The 8,855-nt window shown below is 38.6% G+C and overlaps 1 pseudogene; it reads right to left on the reverse strand.

The window, feature by feature from the left end:
* Nucleotides 1-499: 499 nt before the first annotated feature.
* On the reverse strand, nucleotides 500-1,613 carry LOC110215584 (monocyte to macrophage differentiation factor-like; annotated as a pseudogene).
* Nucleotides 1,614-8,855: the final 7,242 nt, after the last annotated feature.

Genomic DNA, 8,855 nt, shown 5'->3' on the forward strand with positions numbered 1-8,855 from the left:
GCAGAGATTTGCAACCCATAAGAATGAATAACTGCATAGATGTCTTCTCAGTGAAATTCTTTAAAAATTTTACAAAAACCTCAAGTTTCTATTGATAAATAAGCACATTATGGCACATTGAAACATGGCAAAAAAAAAAAGTAGTCAGTTCTGTCCATGATTCTTCAGAAAGCTAATGGATAAAGTGGTAGAAAATGTTTTTAAAAAGAATTTGTTATTGCACTTACGCATCGACTTCTTACACTTTGAGTTACTAGTTTAGAAAATTGATGCAGTAAAATTAGTAAGATTAAAATACAAAATTCTCATTTGTAAATATCCATTGGCCATTCTATGCAAAGTATTTCACGAGGGTAGAAAGGAATAGACAGTTAATACAGTATGTTATTTGCTGAGAGGAGGAACTCACCCAACATAGATCATAATTTCAGTTCATAGTCATTGTATTTTTTTTAATCTAGCAAAGTCAGTGCAGTTTTTTTTTCTGTGTAATTGTCTACTATCTTCTACCCCCAATTCCACAACTGAAGTAATACTGGCTTGGAGACTTAGCACAAGTTGGATCATAAGTGTCAGATAAAGTTGTAGGACTTTGGTAAAGGTATTTCCAAATGACATAATAATGTACTGCCACTGCTGTGGCCACAAAAAGGTGCCAGATGTCATGAGTGAATGGAATGATGCCATCACTTTTGAAGAATACAACTCCCAAGCAATAAATTAAGCCCCTACAGGCAAGTTCTTGAAGCCTATCAGTGTTATTATGGACTGATGGTGAATGGGGTGAGTAGAAGAAGGAGAATGTTGTCGAGGGTGACAGTGGCATTGTGTGATGATCAACTGTGAATGACTTGGCTATTCTCATCGATGCAGTGATTCAGCATTATTCTGAGGGATTTGTGATGAGGGATGCTATCCATCTTCAGGGTGGGGAACTGGTAGAATCTGAGTGCCAGATCAAGGCATGCTTCTTCTGTTTTCTTTCTTTCTTTTTCTGGTTTTGTTTTTCTTTCTTTTTTGGTCTGTGTTTTCTATCACAGCATGACTGGTATGGAAATATGTTTTGCCATGGCTGCTTGTATCAAAGCTTGTATCAAAATCACTTGCCACTGATGTTACTAGCAAGACAGGAGAATATCCCATTGTGAGATAGAAAAAGAGCTCAACCACTTTATACTTTTCATGGTAGAGAAATACATAAAAGGTTCCTCCAGCTGCCACCCAGATAAGCCAATGCATATGAAATGCTAGAGGTCCAAGTTCACGGAGATTTAACCATGGTGCATAGGAGGCTGAAATGAAGAAATAGATCACCATTCTATTGTACATATGAAAACAATTCTCCATTGTCCTTAAGTGACCCTTTTTCCATGAAACAATGTGAAACGCTGTGGAAACAATGAAGAGGGCACATAAGGCATTCCATAAATCTATTCTGTGATCTTTTCCCAGCAGTCATCTGATAGTGACGGAGGAGGGCACTGACTACAACAGCAAGAACAAGGAGGAGTTCACGTGTGTAATAGCTGCATGTTCATAGCAAATAGGTTTAGGGGGCTGTTGGTTGGGGCCCGGTGATTCAAGAACCGCTGGAATCGGCTCTTGAACCGCATGGATGCTCCTGGCGCTTTGGGGGCTCCGCCTGGGCTCTTAGCTTGGCTGGCCCAGCGGACGCAGGGTCCTCATCTCCCGAGCTCGGGCTCAGGCTGCTCCGGGCACTGCCGGCTTGGCTGCCCGCCCCCTGTTCCCGCCCGAGACATCTCTGCCAGGCTGGGGCTCGACAGACAAGGCTGGAGGGACGGCAACTAGGGTCCGGGCCAGGCAGGCCGGATGACGGCTGGGGGAGGCCACATAACTGCCCAGATCCTCCAGTCCCCGAAGCCCCCGGCCCCTCAGAGCCCCCGGCCCTGCCCACCGTCTCTCCTCCATATTTCTAACATGCTTTAGCAACCATCATGACAAAGTCATTTGTGGAATCATCTAGGCTCCATGCTATGGGATTTAATAACTTTCGACGTATGGAAAGGGAGAGTGCCTGGCACGGTCTCTGAAGCCAAGAGAGAAGAAAAGGGGCATTAAAGTTAACAATGAAGTCAGAAGGCCGTCATGGGAGCCTGCCATTTCCATTAGTTTTCTGAAGTGCTCTGTAGCTAAAATAGAAAGCAAGGATGAGTGTGTATACTTCAATATGCTGCCATCTAGTGATCAATTTAGCGACATCTCCACAATCACTGAGACCTCTTCTGTTTTCTAAAATTTGAACTGTGATCTTTCCTTACCCCAGGACTGTTACTGAAGCCAATTGGGCTCACCCCTTCATCACAACTACCATTTTAGAAAGTTGGCCATGCCTAGCTTTGGCCACCTGAAACAGGATTGGTCTAAAGGAGAAGAAAACAGTCAGCCAATCAGTCAACTAGCATTTACTAAGCACCTAATATGTGCAGGGCACTGTGCTAAGCATGATCTAAATCATTTCATTTCTAGGTGCAGATATTTTACCTTATCATCTGATCCCTTGGCAAACTGCACATCAGCCCCTTAATCCCTAACTCGAAGCAGGATATTTCCTTAAAGCATGAGCCTGAAAAGGCATCATCAATAATACAATAAGGAACAAAAGACTATGGCTGACAGTCTCAAGTCATTATGCAGGACTGTGTTTCACACTTAAGGAAGATCAGATTACTACCTCTTGAGATCAAGCCAAATCCAGTATAGAGATGGAAATCCGGTAACATGAGATGGGCAAATAGAGGTTAGCAAGTGCGTAACTCTCTAGGCAGTGGTTCAATCAGACCCTTCAGAGGCAAACAACTTTAAGTGATGCTAGTAAATATGTACAGAACATAAATGAAAGTGGCCTATAACAAACAGTACTAAAATGAGTAAATAGAAATGTAAGTAGAGAATGACCTCGTTCAATTGGCCCAAAGAGAGCCAGCTACATACTTATACCCCAGGTGACCTTCCAGCCACAGATTACATAGGTGTGTGTGCCTCAACTTCTAAGAACCAAGAAAACTATATGAAGTAGTTAAGACCCTTCCAAACTCATTCTTTTCAACTATTCAGATGATTCAAGTAAAGTACATCCCTCCCTTTGCACAGGACAATTTAGAGATAACGTCCAACTTAATTCAAAAAGCTTTAAGTATCTGCTGTGTGAAAAGCACTGTGTTAGACACTGTAATAGTTTAAATGAAGGATAAAATAGGGTCTCTGTTCTCATGTAGCTTATAGTATATTCTGAAGATAGAACACAGCTAGCTATAATGTAAAAGTAATTACAATAATTGCATTAGAGTATTGCAAAAAAAATTATGAGGTCTCAGGAAGAAAAGGTCATTGATAATTGGGAGCATCAGGAAGGATTCTTAGAGGAAATGAAAGTTGAGTTGAATTTTAAAGGATGGACAGGAATTTACAAGAGGAAGAAGGGAGGGCGGGCATGCCAGGCATAAGGTTTGCCCTGAGAAAAGGCATGGAGGCAAAGGAGTGAAGCTCATGTTAAAAGGACAGAGAAGAGTCCAGACTGGCTGGGGCATGGATCACATGGAGAGGATTAAGATGAGATAAGCCTGAGAAGTAAGGTGGCTCCAAAGTGTGGAGGGCCTTGAATGCAAAACTTCGACACAGTTTGAACTTTAGCCAGGAAGCAATAACAAACCACAGAAGATTTTTGAGCATGTGTGACATTCATTATTTACATATTATTTTCCTTACTGGAATGTAAACCATTGGAGAGCAGAGATTATTTTTATTTTTGTTTTTTTTTCTTTGTATCCCTACTGCCAAGTATTGTGGCTGACACCATAGTAAGGCTTAATAAATACGTGTTGACTGACTGGCTTGACCAGATCCAGGATTCTAAATGATTCGTCTGGTAGCAATATGAATGATGGGTTAGAAGGAGATAGTGGAGGTGGAAAAGATCTAGCAATGTAGCTAAAAGGAATGATACATTTTGAAATATTATACTTTGATACTACCTGGATAGTATGTTTTCAATATCAAGTATAGCATTTTTAAAAGCCTGATTCTATTAGTAACCAAATATACCTATGCTATTTTCAGATTGTAAAAAAAATGGAGTTCAGTGCCTTCCTAATGGGATATGAGGCTCAATGAGAAAACACATGAATGAATTTTTAGAACTGCTTATAGACCACTATATATTTCCTCTGGTGTTAGTTAGCAAAGTATCCAATGTAAATTAAAAAAGGTACTGTAGGTACTCTGCTTCAAGCTATGTGATGGATTTTGTGTCCAAAGAAAGATTGGTATTTAAAGACAAAAGAAAATCTACTTTGCTGATAGAACTTAAATTAATCTAGAAGAGTATATAATTTCCATGAATGCTAGAGCAAGAAACAGGTTGTTCTTTTACAAAGACTAAGAATCCCATGCAGAACCAATACCAGATGAAGTGATGAAGTAGGAAAATTCAATAAATATTTATCAAGCATCTGCTATGTGCCAGGCACTGTGCTAAGCAGTATGGATACAAAACAGAAGAAGAAATATAGTCTCTGCTACTAAAGAGCTTACAATCTAATGTTGGAAGACACACAGAAGGAAGCTGAAAAGCAAGGGACTGGGGGAAAGAAGAAGATTCCCACCTCAAGGACATGATGATGGTGGAGTTGAAGCCAAGCAACACGGTGGAAAATGAAAAGTTGACTGAGCTTCTGGGCTCTCTTTAAAGGGAGGCTTTGAGAAGAGTTTTTTGCTTAGTTATGAGTACCAAAGCTGAAAATGATGATTGGTCTGTGATGAGTTTAACAAAGGAATCAGGGTATGAAGATAGTAGAGTCAAAACCAAACAGTGAATCTAATGGGAATTGAAGCTTAATTTATTCAAATTCATTGACATTTTTCTTCAGCATCTTTCTAGTCAAGTATTGAGGTGACGGCACTAGAGTTATCCATTGACCTAAGTAGTTTTGGAAAGGAGAGGATGAAAGGAACTGACCCTAGACGAAGACTGAAATGGGAACAGGAAGGAAGTACTGTCTTAGAAATGGAATTGGGCATAACAAGACTCCAGGAAGCCTGATAACACAAAAATAGCCCAAAATACCAGGAGTTCAATTCTAAAAACCAAAACAAATAAAAAAACCCTTTTCAATATATTTTTATTTATTTAAGTATTTCCTAATTAGATGTAAGAAAATTTTGACATTATTTTTTTAAATTTTGAGTTCCAAATTCTCTCCTGTCCTCCTGTCCTTCCCCCCTCCTTGAGAAGGTAAGCAATTTTATATTGATTATACACATGAAGTCATACAAAACTTATTTCCATATTAGCCATGTTGCTAAAGAAAACACCAGAAAAAAAAACAAGAAAAATAAAGAAAGTTTAAGAAAGTATGCTTCATAAAATTGGGAAAAGGATCCACATGTACAAAAATATTTATAGCAGCTCTTTTTGTGGTGGCTAAGAATTGGAAATTGAGGGGATGTCCATCAATTGGGGAATGGCTAAACAAGTTGTGGTATATGAATGTAATGGAATACTATTGTTCCATAAGAAATGTTGAGCAGGTGGACTTCAGAGAAGCCTGGAAAGACTTGTATGGACTGATGCTGAGTGAAGGGAGCAGAACCAGGAAAATATTGTACATAGTAACACAACACTGTGTGGTGACCAACTTTGATAGACTTAACTCTTCTCAGCAATACAAGGATCTAAGACAATTCCAAAAGATGGAAATATGGTGGAAATGGTGGAAAATACTATCCACATACAGAGAAAAAACTATGGAGTCTGAATGCAGATCAAAGCATAGTATTTTCTATTTTTTTGTTTCTTTTTTCTCATGGTTTTTACCTTTGGTTCTAATTTTTCTTTACAGCATGACTAATGTGGAAATATGTGTAATATGATTATACATGTATAGCCTATATCAGATTGCACACCATCTTGGGGAGGGGAAAGTGGAGGGAGGGGAAGAAAATTTACAACTCAGAATCTTATAGAAGTAAATGTTTAAAACAATAAATAAATAAATAAATGTTTAAAAGCTTCAATCTGCATTCAGAGTCCATCAGTTCTTTCTCTGGGGTGTATAGCATTTTTTGTCATGGGTCCTTTGGAATTGTCTTGATCAGGGTAGTTAAGTCTTTTAGAGCTGATGAACCATACAATATTATTGTTACCGTGTATAGTGTTCTCCTGGTTCTGCTCACTTCACTTTGCTTCAGTTCATATAAGTCTTCCCAGATTTTTCTGAAACCACCCTGCTTATAATTTCTTATAGCACAATAAGTATTCCATCACAATCATATACCACAACTTGTTTAGTCATTTCCCAGTTGATGAGCATTCCCTTGATTTCCAATTCTTTGCCACCACAAAAAAACTTCTGTACATATTTTTTTGTACAAAATATCCTTTTCCCTTTTCTTTCATCTCTTTGGGATACAGAAGTTTGATTGTTGAACAGCAGACACAACATACTAGAAATAATAGCAATAATGGACTTGTTTGATCATCTTAAGCCTGAAACATCTCTGATGATGTTCAAAAAATATAATTATTTACATTTTAAGTAAGATTTATTTTATTTTATTTATTTTTATTTTTTTAATATAAATTTATTTATTTTTAGTTTTCAACATTTACTTCCACAAGATTTTGAATTCCAAATTTTCACCCCATCTTGCCCTTCCCCCCACCCCAAGATGGCATGCCTTCTGAATACCCCCTCCCCTAGTCTGCCCTCCCTTCTTTCTCTTTCCCCCTCTTCTCTTATCCCCTTCCCCTTCTATTTTCCTGTAGGGCAGGATAGATTTCTGTACCTCATTTCCTGTATTTCTTATTTCCCAGTTGCATGTGGAAACATTTTTTTTAAACATGTGTTTTTAAAACTTTGGGTTCCAAATTTTCTCCCTTCCTCCCTCCCCACCCACCCTCACTGAAAAGGCAAGCAAGTCAATACAGGCCATACATGTGCAGTTACGCAAAATACTTCCATAGTAGACATGTTGTGACAAACTAACTCTATTTCCCTTAATCCTATCCTGCCCCCCATTTATTCTATTCTTTCTTTTGACCCTGTCCCTCCTCAGAAGTACTTCCTTCTGATTACCCCTTTCCCAATCTGCCCTTCTCTCTATCATCCCCCTGCTCTCTTGTCCCCTCTCCCCCTATTTTCCTGTAGGGTAAGACAGATTTCCATACCCAATTGAGTGTGTATGTTATTCCCTCCTTAAGCCAAATCCTATGAGAATAAGATTCCCTCATTTCCTCTCACCTTCCCTGTTTCCCCTCCACTGTAAGAACCTTTTCTTGTCTGTTTTGTGCAAGATAATGTACCCCATTCTACCTCTCCCTTTCTCCTTCTCCTAGTATAATCTCTCTCACCCCTTAATTTTATTCTCCAGATATCACCCCTTCATCTTCAACTCACCCTGTGCCCTCTATCTATCTATCTATCTATCTATCTATCTATCTATCTATCTATCTATCTATCTATCCATACATACAGATTTCCCCCTCCCAATACCCTAATACTGACAAAGGTCTCATGAGTTATAAATATCATCTTTCCATGCAGGAATGTAAACAGTTCAGCCTTAATAAGTCTCTTATGATTTCTCTTTCCTGTTTACCTCTTCATGTTCCACTTGAGTCTTGTATTTGAAAGTCAAATTTTCTATTCAGCTCTGGTCTTTTCATCAAGAATGCTTGAAACTCCTCTATTTCACTGAATGACAATTTTTTCCCCTGAAGGAGTATACTCAGTTTTGCTGGGTAGGTGATTCTTGGTTGTAATCCTGTCTCCTTTGCCCTCCGGAATATTATATTCCATGGCCTGCGGTCCCTTAATGTAGAAGCTGCTAATCTTGTTTCTTTCTGGCTGCTTGCAATATTTTCTCCTTAATCTGGGAACTCTGGAATTTGGCTACAATAGTCCTAGGAGTCTTCCTTTGGGGATCTCTGTGGATTCTTTCAATTTCTATTTTGCCTTCTGGTTCTAAAATATCAGGGCAGTTTTCCTTGATAATTTCTTGAAAGATGATGTCTAGGCTCTTTTTTTGATCATGGCTTTCAGATAGTCCAATAATTTTTAAATTCTCTCTCCTGGATCTATTTTCCAGGTCAGTTGTTTTTCCAATGAGATATTTCACATTGTTTAATTTTTCATTCTTTTGGATTTGTTTTGTGTCTTGATTTCTCATAAAGTCACTAGCTTTCAATTGCTCTATTCTAATTTTTAAGGAAGTATTTTCTTCAGTAAGCTTTTGGACTTCCTTTTCCATTTGGCCAATTTTTCTTTTTAGGGCATTCTTCTCATTGGCTTTTTGGACCTCTTTTGCCATTTGGGTTAGGCTATTTTTTAAGGTGTTATTTTCTTCAGTATTTTTTTGGGTCTCCTTTAGCAAGCTATTGACTTCTTTTTTGTGATTTTCTTGCATCACTATCATTTCTCTTCCCAGTTTTTCCTCTACTTCTCTTATTGCTTCTCAAAATCCCTTTTGAGCTCTTCCAAGGCCTGGAATGGTATCATATTTTTCTTGGAGGCTTTGGCTGTGGGAGCTTTGACTTTGTTGTCTTCTTCTGGTTGTATGTTTTGATCTTCTTTGTCACCAAAGTAAGATAATATAGTCTGACTCTTTTTGTGAGGTTTGCTCATGATCCCAGCCAACTACTTGAGTTTTAAACTCTTTGTTAAGGTAAAAAGTCTGCTTCCAATGTGGAGAATAGCTGTTTTCAGAGGTAATTCTAGGGACCTGTAAATTTTCAGTTCTTCCAAGGTGGTATGATAAGGGTCGAGGTGTTTACTCTTTTCCTGGCCTGTGCTCTGGTCTTTGAGTGACCGGCCACAAGCAGTCTTTTCTCTCTTGGA

Source organism: Phascolarctos cinereus, unplaced genomic scaffold (genome assembly GCF_003287225.1).
Source record: "Phascolarctos cinereus isolate Bilbo 61053 unplaced genomic scaffold, phaCin_HiC Scaffold_726;HRSCAF=1367, whole genome shotgun sequence".
NCBI lineage: Eukaryota > Metazoa > Chordata > Mammalia > Diprotodontia > Phascolarctidae > Phascolarctos > Phascolarctos cinereus.